The sequence below is a fragment of the Alexandromys fortis genome, unplaced genomic scaffold (assembly GCF_014885135.2).
Source record: "Alexandromys fortis isolate MF-2015 unplaced genomic scaffold, M_Fortis_MF-2015_v1.1 scaffold_13, whole genome shotgun sequence".
Lineage (NCBI taxonomy): Eukaryota > Metazoa > Chordata > Mammalia > Rodentia > Cricetidae > Alexandromys > Alexandromys fortis.
In genome coordinates, this window is record NW_026067908.1 from 10,150,242 (window position 1) to 10,169,428 (window position 19,187).

Consider the following 19,187-nt stretch of genomic DNA (forward strand, 5'->3'; position numbering starts at 1 on the left):
AACTGGCAGTGAAATTTATGCTGCAGATAGAAAGTGGGGGGAGAGAGAAGCTTTGCCTTTGTAGGTGAGCAAGAGACACAGACACTTAGGCATGCAAGCTTTGCCTATGTAGGTGTGCAAGAGACACCTTACGGACACTTGGGTGTTTGATTCAATATGGTGCGAAAAAGAATTCTCTCTGGGTGCATCCACCCATGGAGACAGTGGGACTGATCTAATGGGAGCTCATCAAGGCCAGCTGGACTGGGACTGATGGAGCATGTGATCAAACTGGACTCTGAATGTGGCTGACAATGAGGGCTGACTGAGAAGCCAAAGACAATGGCACTGGGCTTTGATTCTACTGTATGGACTTGCTTTGTGGGAGCCTAGTCTGTTTGGATGCTCACCTTCCTAGACCTGGATGGAGGGGGGAGGACCTTGGACTTCCCACAGGGCAGGAAACCCTGACTGGTCTTAGGACTGGAGAAGAAAGAGGGGGGGGGGGGGGAGTGGAAGGAAAATGGGAGGAGGTGGAAATTTTAATAAATAAATTAATTAATTAAAAAAAGAATTCTCTCTGTCTTCAGCAATGAATGAATGAATGAATAAATAAATATAAATAAATAAATACTATGTTCCTCTCATGCAGACCAAACAGCAGCAGGCAGATGCTTATGGTTTGATTGTAAGGCAGCTTAAAGCTGAACAAAATTAAGCAAGTAAAGATCTTGCATCGTGGAGTTTTCATCTACCTGATAGTCCTACAGGGCTTTCTAGAAACAAACAAAAAGCTCATATTCCTAAGTTAAAACATCAATTACATTTAGGCCTAAATGCAGGGTAGAGGACTTGTTTATACTAAATCAGTCAAAGTCTATGGAAATGTTAACACAGAAGAGTATTAAAGGGCTATATAAACGCTAACAGTAGGAGCGAGATAAGGGTTACAGTTGGAATCTTGATGCTACATGATGAGAAGAATTTGTTTAATGGAGATAGTGCAGAACAACACAGTGGTCAAAATATAAAGGAACACACAGAACCATGATATATGAAAGATAAATAGGTCATAGATAAATGAGATAATAGATAGGTAGACACATAATAGATAGACACATAGATAATAGAGGCATGATAGATAAGGTAAATAAAAGACAGATAGATGATCAACAGACGATAGGTGACTGATAAAAGGAATAACTCATTAATTGTATTACCTAATATCATTTATATAGATGAAATATATCATTATATAGATGATAAATCAGAATTTAACATGTGAAAATTGTAGCATATATGGATGGAAATATAAGAAAACTTATAGATAGAAAGATAACATGCTTCAGGAAACATTATTATATCTTTTTGAGGAGCAAGAATACTTTTGCCAGGCCGTCACTATAGAAATAAATTTTATGTATTTGAATTATTTGAATTTGGAGTTAGAATTTGGAGTACAAATTAACGTACCTTTAACAATGTACTCATCCTAGCAAGGAAAAAGCAAGATTGCAATTCCATGGCAGCTTACCAAATTACAAAAAAGTCAACATTTGCTATATTTTTTTAAAGACACATAGGAGAGATATCTGCTTTTGTGTAAGTTCCTGACTGTCCTGACCATTCTCATTCCTGCAAGGCTGCTCTGCAGGGATGGTGTCTGTGGTCCCTTTGGACTACTGACTCTGGATGCCTTCAGCCTAAGGAAAGTAGTTATAGAGACAGAGTCCAGAGGGCAGGAAGAAAGAGAGGTCCCTTATGTTGGCCACGGTACAGTGACGCCCACCACACTCTGCTCTAGAACTCGGCTCTCACAGACTTCCATCTAAGGGTAGAACAGGAAGCAGCTACCTACTGCTGCTAGATTCAAGGTATCCCAATGCCCCTATCTTTTGTAAGTAGTATCTCAATTATCTCTCTTGTACTCCCTTTGGGACTATAGTCTATTTCCTTCTAGAATCCTGACTGATAGAGAGTTGCTCTCAAAACTTGCATGTCCCGGGAACTTTTTAAGAATCCTCCACCGTTCTCTTGTGTCTAGTATAGTGCCTTGCATAAGTCGCCACTCCGTGTCTATAAGCAGGCTCTGAACAGATATTGTACAAGGACTAAATGAGCAAAATCTGTCTCTGCAGAGATTTTAGTCTTCTTACGATAGCTCAGTGCTCTACTATCTCATGTTACTTTCAGGAAGCAGCAATGGCTGCCTCATTGTGTTGTTGGTCTATGCAACTTTCCAACCTTGGCAGAGCTCTGATAGAAATGAACTGGTTTTAATTCAGCGGCTGTGTACAACTTACAGTGAGAAATGGGAATCCTCCACCCTTCCACTTCCCTCTGCACTCCATCCGTCCACAATGGGACAGAGCAGAATGAATGACAAGAGCGAAAGTCTCCTTTAAACCTTTAGCCAGACCCTTGACTGCAATCTTCCTTTAAGTGCCACTGGTCCCTGACAAAGTCATCCTGTGTGTTCATGCCTTCTCCAAGGTGGGGTGCAAATGCTGGTTCTCCTATGGGAGCAAGGAGGAGCTTTTGCACAAGAACAAAAGTAATGTCCCATATTCTTGGTCCCCACCCTACCAGCTCATCTTAAACCCTTCCTGGCACATTCCCTTTGCCTCGACGTCTACTCTGGATAGAGTATGGCATGGTGGGGTGGTGTGAGCACCAGAGTCAGCTTAACCCAGGGTGGGAGCTGAAGATGTCAGCTTCTTCACAGTTATTCCCTATCCCCCTCTCTATCTTGTATTTCTTCTCTATTCTTCCCTCTCTTCTCCTTGCTCAAGAATACACCAAGACAGCAGTCAATGTTAAGTGGCCAATGAAGAAATAAGATGCACCGGGCTTTAGTTAGTGTCTTTCAGCTCCAGGCACTACCTGGTAGGCTCTCCTGTGCGATCCCGAGACACCACAGACCACGTGCCAGAGCTTCTCCTCACAGCTGGCCGCCTTAGGCATCGGAAGATGGCTGACTGGCAGGTAAACTAGAAGAGAGCGGGAGAGAAGGGAAGCACTTCTTCTCCCATGAGCACAGCCCACAGGCAGATGCAGACTCGTTCCTATGACGCCTCTCCTCAGAATCTGGTGACCATTTTGGAGCCACATTTTGATGCGCCCTGCTCCCGCACTGGTATCCCTCCCTTACCCTCCTAGACTCTGGTCACACCACCCATCTGCCTTCTTCCCTCAGTTCTAGAAGTGGTAGCTGCTTCTTACAACCAGTAAAATTTCACACTGCCTAGCAGCTCCTTTGTATTTTCCTTATCTGAAACTTCAAATCGGTCTACTGATTTTAAGTTCTTTCATTTCTTCTAGCTGGACTAGAAGTGCCCTTTACTTTACTGGAGACACCTCCATCCTCTTTCTGGAGGTGGTTGCTCATTTCCAGGGGATCAGTAACTCACGTCTCTCATGCTTCTCACACTCTGTACGGTCTCCCCGAGTCTGTTTAGAAGAGGATTAAGGGGTTACCAGAGTTATAACTGGCATCCGCACATGCTAGATCAGAAAGATGTTCCAGACCACATCTGTGCATAGCACCTCTTAGCCGATGTGAAATGTTTTCATGCTGGGGCTCTTTCTAGCTTGATGTCCTGCTCCGCGGCATTTCAGATAGGGAAGCATCCGTACAGGAGATAGTTAAGAAAGCAAGGGCACGATGTTGTTTCTTAACTCAGAAAACCGAAAATCGACTGCTATGTGTCAGAATTTTACTCATTTATGAATTATTAATGTCAATACTAAGTAAGTATTAGCATCATAAAATAATTGGCATGAAGTCTTGCTCAAATATTGAGTTAAGTTTTTAGTTCGGGCTGGCATCTAGCATAGTATGAATGCAGGAAGGAATGCTGGACACGAAAACCCCTGAATACCCATCTTCATTTCCAGCTCTAAGTATACTCATTAACTAAATTTGAGGTGGTTGGTCTCAATTGCCAGACAAGAGATTTTGAGTATAATAATTGTAAACTTCATAAATCTGATAGAACTCCAGTAACTAGTGAAAATAAGTAGAGCCTATAAAGCAGGCCTGCAAGTAGGAGAGCTGGATGGGCATGCATCAAAATCTCCGCTGAGCCTGCATCCACATTCTGGGATTGTTGTGACTGACTACTGCTGCTTTCCAGTCGACGATAGCAGAGGCAAACGAATGGAGAACGTGCTTTCTCCTACGAACGGTCGAAGGGAGATGATGCCATTGTAATGGGGAATAATCAAATTTGAGAAAAATTTCCACGGAGCATAAATCCTTCACGGTCTTGGTGTAGTACTACTATAATGTCAACACTTTCAAGGATGAGTCAAGAATTTTACTGAAAATTCCAAGCAACTGAGCTACTAGTAAGTTTGGGACCAGCCAGGACTCCAGTCTCCAAACAGCAACAACCAAAAGATCAAGGTTACAACAGCTTACAATGTATACTCTCTATTTAGAAAAAAAAAGCATTTTTTGTTGTTGTTGTTGTAATACAGTCTTCTTGCTCAGTTAGAAAAAACCATCAAGGATTTTTTTTTAGATTAACCACTGATAAGTCTTATGATAAGAAGCAGAATTGCTCGCTTTGCCTTAGGAAGTCATTAGCAGCACAGATAATGGCTTGTTTGAATGGGATCCAGAAGCACAAAAAACGACACTAACTGCCGCTCCAAGCAAGCCCATCTCATGAGCAAACACTAAAGAGCAAATTCTGCCTTAAAATGTTTCCTTTGTAAATGACTAGTAGGGTACAGGCTTAAAAATCAATGCCCATGTTGACATAAAAAAGAATTTTTAGTATACAATGTATTTGGATAAATGTTAACTTCCCGGAATAACAGGACATAGAGAATGTGGCTCATCGACCCCACGTGTCTCCCTTGCATCAATTATACTTAATGGATTTCTTAGAGAATTTTCTCTGCAGGAAATGCTAAGTAGAAAAGTTTAAAGGGATTGATTTTTTTCTCTATTCTGTAAAAAAGCTGATACCACTTGTTAATTTTTTATATATTAAAATAATATCACAACACAAATTGTTTCTTAGCTACACAGGTTACAAAACAAAGAAACTCTAACTCTATCATTTAGTCGATTTTCTTTTGGGACAGGAGGCCTGGGGTAAACAGCTGACAGAGAGAAGTGAGGATGGCTTACAATTTCAGAGGTTCGAATCCCATTGTCACATGGTCATGCCACTGTGAAACTGCGGTAGTACTTTAAGACAGCATGGCAGGCACTTGGTAGAAGATCAATGTTAACCTCACAGTGGTCAGGAAAGAAAAAAGAGAGAAAGGAAGGGGCTGGGATCTCATCTTCCAACCATTGGCATACCTTCAGTGGCACAACATCCTCTAACTGGTCCAATCTCTTACTGATTCCATCCTCTCCCGGTAGTATCACAGGCTGGAGACCAAGTTTTTAACACCCGAGCCTTTGGGTAACAGTTCAGATCCAAACCATAGCATTCCGTCATTTTCCCTCAAAGGTCCGTCTCTATCGCACTTTGAAATGCGTATTGCCCAAGCTTCGCCCATAGCCCATAAGTTTTAACTGTTCTGGAATCACTCACATGCCCTCACCCAATCTCTCCTCTGAGACTCAAGGAGACTCAGCTAGAAGCCCCTATAAAAATAATTTACATAATTCCAACAAACAGTGGCATAGAAAAAAAAAATTCCATTCCAATGGGGGAGAGTAGGAAGGTAGGGGAAAAGCAGGCCCAACACTTTGCACAGGACATTTTCTATCTATCTCGGCGTCTGCGCTCCAGGGCAAACGGTAGCACGCTGTGAGGACCCTATGGCCTAGTTGGTGAAGCCCACACACACTCTGGGACTACCCCTGCTCGTTACCCGTAGTTTCTCTCGGCTGTTCCATTTGGTTGACCTCTCTCTCTCTCTTTCTCTCAAAGTGCCGAGGCAGCATCTGTCTGAAACTCAGAGCTTTGCACATCACTTCGTCCTAAACTGTTTGTAGGAACTTCTGCCCTGTTTGTAGGGACTTCCGCCCTGTTTGTAGGGACTTCCGCCCTGTTTGTAGGGACTTCCGCCCTGTTTGTAGGGACTTCCGCCCTGTTTGTAGGGACTTCCGCCCTGTTTGTAGGGACTTCCGCCCTGTCACATTATGCCTAGCCTCCCAAGCCTGCCTTTCAAACCTCCATTTCCCATGAAGGATTGCATTCTGAGTGCCCGTGAATCTCCATGCCCGCTTAGTGGAGAAAAGGTCATGGTCCGCTGCTGCATGGCTTGTCCTCGCACCGCAACTACAGCGGCCTCTGGGTGCCATTAAAGCTAAAAACGGGAAAGCAAAGCCTAGGGGAAAAAAAATTCCCTATTTATCCGTGGAAACAAGGCACACAAAGCTAGCTTTTCACGCCAAAGCCTTTGCAGTGAGTTTCTACCTTACAAGTTCTGAACTTCTACTGGGTGAAACTCTGTAAATTCCTGTGGCACCATCAAGGTACCTCTCAAACTGTGCCAGCAAATTGCAGGGCATTTCTTTCTAAGGCCACTAATCATACTCCCTTTAGCCAAAGGAATTATATTCATACTGTAAAGTTTTTATTTATTATTATTTAAAACTGCAAGCTTTTCAGACCCATCTGCTTGCCTTTTGGTGCCTGATTCTCACTGTGACTCTGGCTTGCAGCAGCCAGCAATATCCATACCACCAGCATCACCGTGCTGCCTAAAAAAATTCTCTCCATCAACTGGTCCGTCGCTTTTAAGTTTAGCCTCGAACAAACTTCCCAAGCATGTGCAAAATATAGTCAAGTCTTGGCTGAAGTTTACATAGAGTGGTCTCTAGGCCAATCCTCAGTGTTTTCTTGGTCTTCGCTTCCTTTCAAAGAAGGGAGATCAGCACCACCTTCACTGTCCAAGGGCTTCACAACTTTCTAAGTTCTTGCTAGAACTGCCCATGAAATGCCACTTCTTTTCTTTTTAATTATTTATTTATTTAGTAAAGATTTCTGTCTCTTCCCCACCGCCGCCTCCCCCAATCAAGTCCCCCTTCCTCCTCAGCCCAAAGAGCAATCAGGGTTCCCTGCCCTGTGGAAAGTCCAAGGACCACCCACCTCCATCCAGGTCTAGTAAGGTGAGCATCCAAACTGCCTAGACTCCCACAAAGCCAGTACATGCAGTAGGATCAAAAACCCATTGCCATTGTTCTTCTAATACTCCAAGCTTTCTCTTGTCTTGTCTATTCTATTCTATTCTATTCTATTCTATTCTATTCTATTCTCCAATGTTTTCTGACTTCTTCCTGTAAACCCACTCCAAAGGCGTTGGCAGAGGCAACACCACCAATGAGCTCACTTCTTGATGTCAATTTCCTGTTTAACTTCTATCGCTGCGACGAAATGCATGGGACAAACAACTTGGAAGAAGGACGGATTTATCTCGCCTCACAAGCTGATATTTTCAGTGCGCAGTCAAGAGATCCTGCTCGGACCATGGTAGGAGCTGTATGTTCACTTCCCGATGGACAGAAGGCAAGTGTGGGGAGACAGAGTTCCAGCATCCCTCCCAAGGGCACAGCCTCTTTCACAGGCCAGCCTCTGACTGGGACCTGTCTTTTAAAGGTCCTACCACTTCCTAATAATAGTAATGAAGCCTTTAGGGTGGGGTCTTCAGGAACCATTCCAGATCCAAACAGCTATCTACAGAACAAGAACAATGGTGTTATGAGACCTCATAGTATCTAAGTTTCTACCTTTTAGTTCTCACAGGGCCAAAGTGAAAATTTGGTGAAAGAAGCATTACAAAATTTCTACTGCTTCCTAAAAAGGTATACAAACAGAGGAAAAGCCAAACATAGCCATAAAAAATATATTTAAAAATTCATTCTAGCCGGGCGGTGGTGGCGCACGCCTGTAATCCCAGCACTCGGGAGGCAGAGGCAGGCGGATCTCTGTGAGTTCGAGACCAGCCTGGTCTACAAGAGCTAGTTCCAGGACAGGCTCCAAAGCCACAGAGAAACCCTGTCTCGAAAAACCAAAAAAAAAAAAAAAATTCCATTCTACTAAATATCTCCCTGCCTGTGCTACAATTTAAATCTACTGCAAGTGTTGGAACTATTTAGTAATGATTATAAATCTATTAGAACTATTTTTGAATACCAATAAATTTCACCAGCTCTCAACAGAAATACAAATGGTCAAATGGTATTCATGATGATATGAGGCCCGCATTTCCATCCAGCAAGAGCACTGAGCCCTTCTTCTCCAATCAGTTCTTCACAATATAAAACACAAGTGAGATGCCCACAAGAGGCAGAGACTCAACAGATTCTGTAATGCAAAGATGAATATGACATAGCATTTGACCTTAGGAAGCCCATGGTCTAGCTTCAGAAGCAAAGGACAGATGATTATCCATTGCTCAGTACTCTGTCCTGGGCATGTGTCAGGACCACAGTGCACGTGAGAAGCTGTGTCAGGGAGAGACAATGGGCACACTAGGTGGACAGATGAAGGAAGAAGGCCCACTCTATGGGAAAACACTGGGAAGGGCAGCTTCATCCATGAGGCCACAACGCTAGTTAGTACTTGACTAAAGAACAGAGGGGGGAAATATCCCTTCTCCTCTGCATCTGTTTTGGAGTTACCCATTCTATCCCATCCCAGCTTGCATTCTTTATGATTCCCTGTTATTTTAAGAACAATGGAAACCTTTGGTAAAGCTGTCAACAATCCACCCCCCCCACCCCCCCAGAGATCTGGTCGCTTCTTGCCTCTGGGGCTTCAGCTTCCTGTTCTGGCTCCCCCTTGCTTCCCCACCTTATCTTTTTAATTCACTGATCTTAGGAGGGAAAGATTTGAAGTTTACCCAGCATGCCTTTCTGCCCTGGGTACTCCTATGACACCTCAGTGCTGCCCCGATTTTGCCTGCCTAACTGGTTTGTTGGGCTTTTATGTTATTTCTTCAGTAAAGCCTTTACAGACTCCTTTTCCTGTCACGTGATTTCAGCACTTTCCCTCTCTCACAGTTGATGTCCCAACTGTATACTTATCTTATGTTGCACCTAACAAGTACTGTTAAAACTGAGACCCTGCCAAGCAGAAGATACTTGATTGGATAAGTATGAGCTTTGTGCTTCTTTCTAAAAGTGTGCCGAAGGCTTTGTCAGTCAACATCAGAAAGCAGAAACATAAAATAGGTGTCTGGTGAACAACGGTTCACAAATGCTCAACGCCCTTCCATGATGGGGTGTGAGTTGTGCCAGGCACTGTCTTTCACCCCTAATGGAGTTGCCTCGTAACTTTCACTGTCTGTGGCTCTAATTTCAAAGCCAAGAGCACTGATTAGCACAGAAAGGGCAAATGACTCACTCAAGCTCACTGCGGTTGGCAGTGTTCACACCAGGCAACGCCTGGGTCGACAAAACCAGCTGTGACTTCCTGGGAAGGAGGAGAGAAGGAAGCTGGGTCAGGGAGGACATGGATGACAAGCGGGAATAAAGTGGGATTTGAGAGCATGAAGCAAGGCAGATGTTTTAAAATGAGAGAGGGAGAGAGGGGGCGAGGAAGGGGGAAGAAGCAGGAAGGAGGGAGGGAGCAGAGCATATGGACCTGGGAACAGCTCCTCTTTCACAGTCTCATAGAATTCTGAGTTATGAGGAAAATGTAGGTTATGTATAGAAAACCATGGATTAAAGCAGAACTGAGGTAAAATAATAAGCCACCTCTGCCTTCTCTTATGTTAATGACAATTCACACATATGTTTTCCTTTTGACCTCGGTTTTTGTTTCAATATCTAAAGATGTTCTTAGGCTATGCAGAAATCATGATTTCACATATACAATGTCTCTAGACTTTTCAGAATTGTCCACAATGCCTCGTTGTTCACATCTTAATGAAGCATTATGAAAAAGATAGACAATGGCCAAAGTTTATCCATATGCAAAGCCCCTATCCAATTTTCATGAATGAATCTTTCTTCTAGGACTGTGGAGATGGCTAAGTTGGTAAAGTGATTAAGGCTTGAGAACTTGAGTGTGAGGTCTAGACCTGTGTATGGTCATCTAAACTCGTAATCTCAGCACCTGAGAGAGACAGAGACAAGGGGACCCCTAGGACTCCCTGGCCAGTCAGCCTAGCCTACTCAGCAAGTTCCAGGCCAGTGACAGACTCTCAAAAACAAAAGGGTGGACGTGCCCTCAGCATTGATACCCAAAGTTGTCCTCTGACCAACACAGGCTTCTACACGCACTTGTATCCATCCACACCTAAACCTACATACGTGTGCACATTTCCATATACACACACATAAAATGTCCATTTAAAGGAATAAGACTGAAATGAGAAATTATAACATTTACAACTGCTTTAATTAAGCAAGCACAAAAATTTCTCTCTCCCTTTCTCAGAAATAAAAATACACACTTCCCATGAGAAAAATGACAAAAGTATTAAACGAATTGCCTGAGACCTCAAGTGAATACATAACACGATATTTTCTAGTTTAACTTAATTAATTAGACATTAGCTCTGGCAGTGATGCCTGCCTAGTTTAAAGACCACTTCTGACGTAGGTCCAAGCATTCTGTCCTATCCCTGATAGAGAATTGGGGGGTGTAGATCTAGATGGTCATATGAACCAAAGAAACAATCTTAGAAGATTGCAGAAATCGTAAGAGAATTATATACAACACTGAGAGAGCATCAAGGAAGGCACATTTGCTGCATGTAGTTTTACATTAAAAATATCATTTTTAATATTTAAGATGCAAATTGGGCTTTGTTTTTTTTTTTTGTGTACTGCTGTGGCAAGCTGATGCTTTAAAGCAACAGACAATACCTGTCTTATTTTTGTTTTTGATGTTGAATGACTTTTTTTTTTATTTTAATTTTTATTTATTTATTTATTAAAGATTTCTGGGCTTTGTTTTAAGAATGGACTTAAAATGAGTTTGACTGTATATGTATATATACGTATGTATATGTAGTTAATAACAATATATACATATGTATAATTGACCTTATATGCTATATATGTATATGTATTATATGTGTATGTATATATATAGGGAATGAAGCCAGCTAGACAGTGTGTCTAACAGGACAAGAGGATCAACAGTCAGACAGAGCATCTCAGTTTTAATCTGCTCACATTCTGGAATTCTGTTTACTATCTAACTGGGAGAGGTTCTGCCACTTATAAGGCAAAGCTGAAAACCATAAAATGCATTGAAGCAGTAATGTTCAAACTTCATTTCCTTAAGCGTATGTAACTTCTGCTATAGGAGACTTCTTGGCTGCACAGATGGAGCATAGAGTTCTTTGCCTGTTGACTTGTCATTCACCTAGTTATTGACACACGACAACTAAATACTATCAGTCTGGGGTTTGGTGTATACACTGTGATAACTGCCAGTTCAGTTAAACGTTTGTTTTATTTTGATTTTTTTTTCTTTTTCGAGACAGGGTTTCTCTGTGTAACAGCTCTTGTAGTCCTGGAACTAGCTCTTATAGACCAGGTTGGCCTAGACCTCTGAGTGCTGGAATTAAAGGTACATGCACCACCACCACCCAGGTTTATGTTGAATTTTAAAAGGCTATTCACCCAGGTCTAGTAAGGTGAGCATCCAAACTGCCTAGGCTCCCACAAAGCCAGTACGCGCAGTAGGATCAAAAACCCATTGCCATTGTTCTTGACTTCTCAGCAGTCCTCATTGTCTGTTATGTTCAGCGAGTCCGGTTTTATCCCAGGCTTTTTCAGACCCAGGCCAGCTGGCCTTGGTGAGTTTCCGATAGAACATCCCCATTGTCTCAGTGTGTGGGTGCACCCCTCGCAGTCCTGAGTTCCTTGGGAGGCGGTGGCGGGGAGGAGGCAGAAATCTTAGATAGATAGATAGATAGATAGATAGATAGATAGATAGATAGATAGATAGATAGATAGATAGATAGATAAAAAGGTTATTTACATCCGGCAGCATCCTAATCAAAAAAAAAGACAAAAGCAAAAACAAAAAAACCTTCAAGATAACTCTTTTGTGTTAAAATACTTGCATACTTAGGCATTCAATCATCCATTCAAATGTTCCCCAAAACATTTACTGAATGCTGCGGAGAGTTATGTGCCATGTCCACGCTGAGGGTGCATCGTTGGAAAGGAGCGATTTCTTTCCCCCAGGGCTGTGGAATCGAGCATGGTCCTAGACGGCAATGAACAACTGATGGAGCTCCATTGCAGAGGCACGTATGTGCACGACGCCACCGTACCACAGGCAGACATGAGCACCAGGAATGACTTCATAGAGAAGGCGAGTCTGCACCGTGTTCATGGAAGGCAAATGGAACTTTTCCAGAGAGACGAGTTTACTCATATGCAAAACAGGCCCTCTCTGAATTAGTTTTTAATGAGGCATTTGCTCTTTCTAACCCTTGCTTCTATTAATGAAGAGCAATCATTTGTTTTCTATATTCCTGCTGCTGCTGTAATAATATGGGATCAATATGAGAAAATATTCAAATGTTATGCGCTTCTAGGAAGATGGGAGCAGAGGTATTTCTGAAGTGGGCCCAGGCATCTACCGAGTCTCCTCTATGAATTCCACTCTTTGTGAGCCAGGGCTTACGTGCGGGAATGCTGTTCGGAAGATGCTGGCTTGAGACAGCTCTGTCGTGTACTAACCATGCTTCATTCTGTGAGTATATCCTTTTCAGAAAGATAAGGATGCTGCTGTCTACCTCACAGGTTATGGTGAAGATAAAACAACGCAGTGGGGGCCGCCTGCCAGAGTTTTGCAAGCAATGGGTCTCCATAAGAACCATCTGCCGGATCACAATTCCATTAACTACTTCAGTTAAGTTTCTCCACACAAACAATGTCCTCTTCCAGATCCACTTCCCTCCTAAAAGCGACACTAAAATATTGTAGCCTTATGTAACTTATTTGGGATTATTTATCCCCGAATTTTCTTATTACAAGAGAATGTAGCAAATGCTTCATGGTACAGAAAGGCGGGCTCCAGAGATCTGGACAGGTAGTCAATATGAATTTGACAATCATTTCAAAAGCATGAACCGTAAAATGAGTAAATAACATAGTGTCTGAAATGACATTAATTTCCAGTCCTTCAGACTACAGCCTACTCACGAGGTGATTATAAGGATGTTTTTAAAATACAAATTACCATTCAACCATGAAGGCACTGTCAAATACTCTTCCTCCACAATTAATGGGTGGGAAACAATACCTATTTCTCTCTTTTACCATAAAGCTGGATATTACCTGGGTCACAAAAAAAGCCTCGTGCTTTTCAGATTGTCATTAAAAATAGACTATTTGAGCCAGCAAGATGGCTCAAAAGTGGATAAAGATACTTGCTACTAAGGCTAATGATCTGAGTTTGACATCCTGGACCCATATGGTAGGAGAAAACTGATTCCTACAAGTTGTACCTGACCTGCACATAGGCACTGTGATATTCACTAGTGTGCATGCATGCACACATGCACACCCACACACATGCGTGTGCACACACACTACTAATAATAATTGTAACTTTAAAAAAATGTGCTTCGATTATGATAGCCAATGAAGCAAAAGAATTTACTATTGTTCTACTAGCCGTGTTGCAGAAATTATTTAAAAATAGGAATTCAAGGTGGTTTTTTTTAAAAAAAAAAAAAAAAAAAAAAAAAACATAATAGCAGGGCTAGAAGATGGCTCAGAGGTAAATAGCACTGGCTGCTCTTCCAGAGGTCCTAAGGTCAACTCCTAGTTGCCACATGGCAGTTCACAACCTATAATTAGATCTGGTGCCCTCTTCTGGCATGCAGGCATACATGCAGGCAGAACATTGTATATCTAATAAATAAATAAATCTTTATAAAAATATTACAACAGGTCATCAAATATCAATTACAGAATTTCAAGGTCACACAGGTCTTTCTTGCTTACCCTTTGGGAATTTGTGATCTCAGGAAGTATCATATATTCTTTTATTCTTTTTCTAGATAATAATGACCCTGAGTCTACTTTGGTCTTGACTTCCAAGCACCCAGAACTGCAAAGTACAGAACATTAATAGTAGACAGTAAGCATCTGTCACAAAAAAAAAACATCCAAAAACAAAAATCATAAAATCTAAGGAGAAATAGCAAAAGAAGCAAGAATGTGCGCCTGTAAAGCAGAGCAAAAGACAGCAGCCAACAGCAAATGCATTGTGCAGAGAAAGGCCAGTGTAAAGAGGCAGCAGGTGAGTTCATGACTGCAGATACTGGGATGGCTATCCCATCCCAGCGTCCAAAGAGGCACCATGGGAAATGACGATAAAGCTCCAGATTATAACCCGACTTGCCTGTTCAGCTGTTGAAAGGTGTTTTCATTCACACTTTTTAATATTACAAAGCCAAATTAATTTACTTCTTTTGAGGGGTCCTAATGCATAAAATATTTTATCAGTTCTTTGAGAATTCATACACCGTATTTTGATCAACATTCACCCAACTCCTCCCCTTAACTCCTGATAAACCCTCACTTCCTTCTCCACCTACTTCACGTCCTTTCTCTTTGCTTTGCTGGACAACTCTGATTTGAGCTCCCCATCTCTTTCTGGCTGAGGGCCCATATGAAATAAACTATGCATGCTTGATCTACCAGGGGCCACCCCTTCTCTCCCTTCCCCAGAAGCTATCGACTGTCACTGGTTCCTCAGCTATGGGGTTGGGGTTTGCGAGCCTCATCCCTCACCCATGCTGGAATGTTCCCTGGTTGATCTTGGGTAGGCTTTGCAGTGAGCACATGAGCACAGCACTCCCATCATGTCCAGAAGGCAATATATATATATATATTGGCTCCAGTTCCTCCCAGCTCTGGCTCTCACATCTTCCCTTCTTTCCTACAATGGTCTCTGAGCCTTGGGGAAGGGTGTGAGACAAATACCCCATTCTGTAGCTGAGCAATCTACAGTCATTGTGTGATGATGCTACATCCAACGGGCAGATACACAACAATAACACACAACTTATCCATTATCCAGACATGTGGTTTGTTTTTGAATTTTCGCTATCATGAACAAAGCTTCAATTAATGATGAACGACAATGAGATATTCATAAGGACATATGCTCTCATTTCTCAGTGGGAATTACCCAGGGCTGGATTTCTGGATTGTGTGCAGAATGCGTGTGTGTGTAGTTTTTTTTTTTTTTCCCTGAGTGACTGAACTCTTAAACCCCCAGCAGCAGCAAATGAGCTGGTCTGACCTCTTGCCCAAACTTACTACTGCCAGGAGTTTGGTTACCATTTTAGCCATGCTAGCGGGAGTGCGGCAGCGCCTTATTATCTTGATTTGCATTTCATTAATAAATAACAATGCTGAGCATATATCCATATGTAGATTTTCCATTCATGATGCCTTTTAGTGTGATTTATACGCTCCAGTTTTTGTCTATAATAGTACATGGTTATTTCTTCCCTATTTTGTAGCAATTATTTATATATTCTGAAAACAAACATTTACAAAACATATGCTTTAAAGGTATTTCCTCCAACACTGAGGCATGTTTTCTGATGATCTTAAAAGTGTTTTTGCAGCAGAAGCATTTTTAAGTTTGATGAGTTCCAACAGATTCATATTGAAAGCATTCTGCATATTCCAAGAAAAATATTAACACAGAGAATGTAGATTACTTTCCTATATATTTTTCTATAAATATTTATTTAGGTTAATGTGTGTGTTGTCTATGTTTATTTTTGGACATGGAGTAAGTTATTATCTGAGTTAAATTTCTTTCTCTCTATGTGCCAGGCATCCCACAGCGGTTGGGACAATGCTCCCATTCATCACTGAATTACTGAGGCACGGTCCTTAGAGAAGCACTTCTCATACATGTGTGGGAATGCTCTGGACTCTCCACTAGTTCCATCAATCTCCAGTATCTACCTCTTTGGAAACACATCTTGGAATTGGAACTGTTTAGTGGAAATACTAAATTTCTGTTTCTCGTATTGACCTTTTTTTTTTTTTAACTTTCCAAAGAACTTTTCATTTTGATATATTTAGAAATATCAGTTTTTGCTAAAACTAAGTCTACCTCATCTTTATAAGTGCAATTTATGTGGGAGATAGCTATGAGTCATTTATATGCTTGTGGGGGAAAATATACACATGGAAGAATATTTCCTTCAAATAATGCCTCCCACATACTTCCCTTCCAGGACTGCCACCAGCAATTTGCCCCTCCTGACTTTGGAAATGTAAAATAAACCCTTACATACACTCCATCTTATGTCTGAACTATATTAATATACTCTCATATGCTGGATATTATTTGTATACTTGTTGACAATGAGTATTTTCTTTATGAAAAGTCTAGTTATAGAAACTGATGACAGAACTGGCTGAGGAGGGAATTTGAGCTAATGAAATGAATAGGGTAAATGTAGGTAATTTCCTCATGAAGCCTAGCTATATAGAAACAGAGGAAAGGGAGATCAAACTTAGAGACAAACATCGAAACAAGGGGAATGCAAGACTCCTGGCATTGCTTTTGCTGAAGACTATTTGTAAAGAAGAAAAAAAAAAAACTGGTGTGCAGGGAGCGGTGGAAGATGAAAAGATAACAGATGGAAGTGAAGTATGAGAACCTCAAGTTAAAAAATAAACCCATGTAGGAAGGAAGCAGGGGATGGGACGAGGGGGATGCGATATGTGAGCAAGGAGGTGAGGCAAAGAGAATTCATTCCTCACACGTGATATTGTCTATTTTAAAATACTGTCAAGTATCCGGGAGCCCAAGACATGGGGACTCCAGGATCCAAAAGCTGAGCAAAGGCCATAAACAGGCGTTAGGGTGTGTTTTCTTTCCTGATTGTCTTTAACAGTAAAGCAAGACCCTGTTCTGTTTAAACAGTGACTCAATTATGGTAGCTTCAAATGTTCATGTCATGTGTGTTTGAATTGCATAGTATTATGAGACTCTCTGATTCAAAGGGAACCCAGATAACATGGGTTCCAACTTGACTGGGTCACTACCATCATCAGGAAGTATGTGAGCCTTGCAAGCCTCAGCTCCCTTGCCAGCACAGCAACTGGATGCTATATCCATTTCTTCCAGTTCTACCATTCTATGACCTTAAAAGTTTTGCTTGACCTTAAAAGGCAAAACTGCAGAATTGGAAGCTTGAGTTTCATTAAGAGAAACTCTTAATGTTGGGGTACAAATAGATAAACTGCAATCCAAAGCAGGATTCATGTTAATGAGAACAGCAAAGCTATATTTCAGATGCAGGAGACAGTCAGATCCCAGGGCCCAGATGTCACAAGTCACAGAGGCATGTTCTGTCCTATTAACAACTCCTACAATGGCTGGACCCCTGAAAGACATTGTCATTTCCAACAGTGAGAAGTAGAAATAGCGTTCTTTTTAATATCACTATGTCCTCCATCCCAACTTACATATTTTTATATGGGGACCTTGGAAATTCAGATGTAGGATTCCTTAAATGGAAAAGTGTGTACATCTTTCATCCATAAAAACACTGAGGTAACTCTGGATGTATTGAATGAATCTAGTCAGTATTATAACTAAGACTCTGACTGAAATAGGAGACACATGTCTTGTAATACCAAGCTTGACCATTTCATAGGCTAGTGAACACATAGTAAATGATTCATCAAAGTATCAATAAAATCATACTATATAACTCAATAGCTGTGATATTAAATATTAGTGAGACCACCAAAAAGACAAATGGCTAACGCTTGAAATGATAACAAATTCCGCCAGACATTTATTTCCATTCAACAATTTAAACTATGTAAGGGCATGAAGACCTGTGCCCCATACTAGACAGTATCTCTCATTTGAGCGCTTAGTTTGAGGGGTTGCTCAAAACCTTAATGACAAACAAATTGATTAAAAACAAAAGCCATAGGTTCCAGGTTCCATGGAACTTCAGTAGAAAGTGAAAGGTAACAGAATGATGTGTGTCTGACCCACCCATGACAAGGGGTACACGGCGTTCTTCAGGCTTCTCATTCCCATCAGGGAGGACTGGTTTTATCTTTGTATTTATTATCCGTTTTAGGTTGTTTTGATTTTTAAAGCAATTTTTAAGTTAATCTACAGAGTAGTGGATTTCATTACAGTTTATATGCATATATGTCATTACCTTTTGTTATTAGCCATCCCCACCCTTCACGTGTTCTCTGTCCATATCTGGCTGATCTCGAACCCCCTTTTAAGTAGTCCCCTCCTCAGAATTCATGCCACGTGTGTTCTGTTGCCTGCTCTTTCCCCGTCTCCTACACTTCCGGCTTCTTTCCCTCCCATAGTCCCTCCTTCTCATTTCATCTGAGGCACGTTGAAACCTTAGCTCTGAATATGAAACAAAATGTGATCATTTTCCTTCTGAGTCTGACTTAGTTTGCTTCACGTGATCTTCAGTTCCACCCCTTTTCATTGAGGAATCTTGTTTCCACTCTTTCCATATGGCAGAACAAAACCGCTTTGCGCATGTGTACCACACTTTCTTCACCCGTTTGTTTGTTGATGGACATCTAGAACGGCCCCATTTATTAGCTATCGCGACTAGTAAAGAAGTCAACACGGACATGCAAATATCTCTATAGTGTACTGACATGGACTCCTTCAGGTTTATACCCAGGAGTGGTATAGGTAGGCCACATGCTAGGTCTATTTTTAGTTTTGTGAGGAACCTCCACACTGATAATCATAGTTGTTGCACAAGTTTACATTCTCCCAGTAGTGAGTAATGAATCCTTTTTTCTCACATCTGCAGCAGCATTTGCTGCCATTTCTTTTCCTGATGACAGACATTCTGACTGGAGTGAGACGGAATCTCAATTCAGCTTCTGGTTCTTGCTTTCATGATTAGTTAATCCTGATAGTCAATTTGACTGGATCAGAAATCAACTAAGAGGTGCAAGTCTCTGAATACACCTGTGAGGAATTTTGTTGATTAGGCTTAATTAAAGTATGGAGACCCACCCTAAACGTGGATGGCACTTCTGGTGTCAACACAGACATAAGGAGGTCCTAGGAAAAAGTGTTTGCTTTCTGCCTGCTTACTTATGTGTCTCTTTAGTAAGTTCCTCCATCCTTCCCTAGGGTTTCTGCCATATTGCTGCCATGGCTGGTGTCATTTCCTTTGTTGATGGGAACCCAGCTTCCCTGATCTTCCAATATGAACCAGAGGCTCTCCAGGAATCCTCCAGGCCTTCAGTGTCAGACTGGGACAGCTGA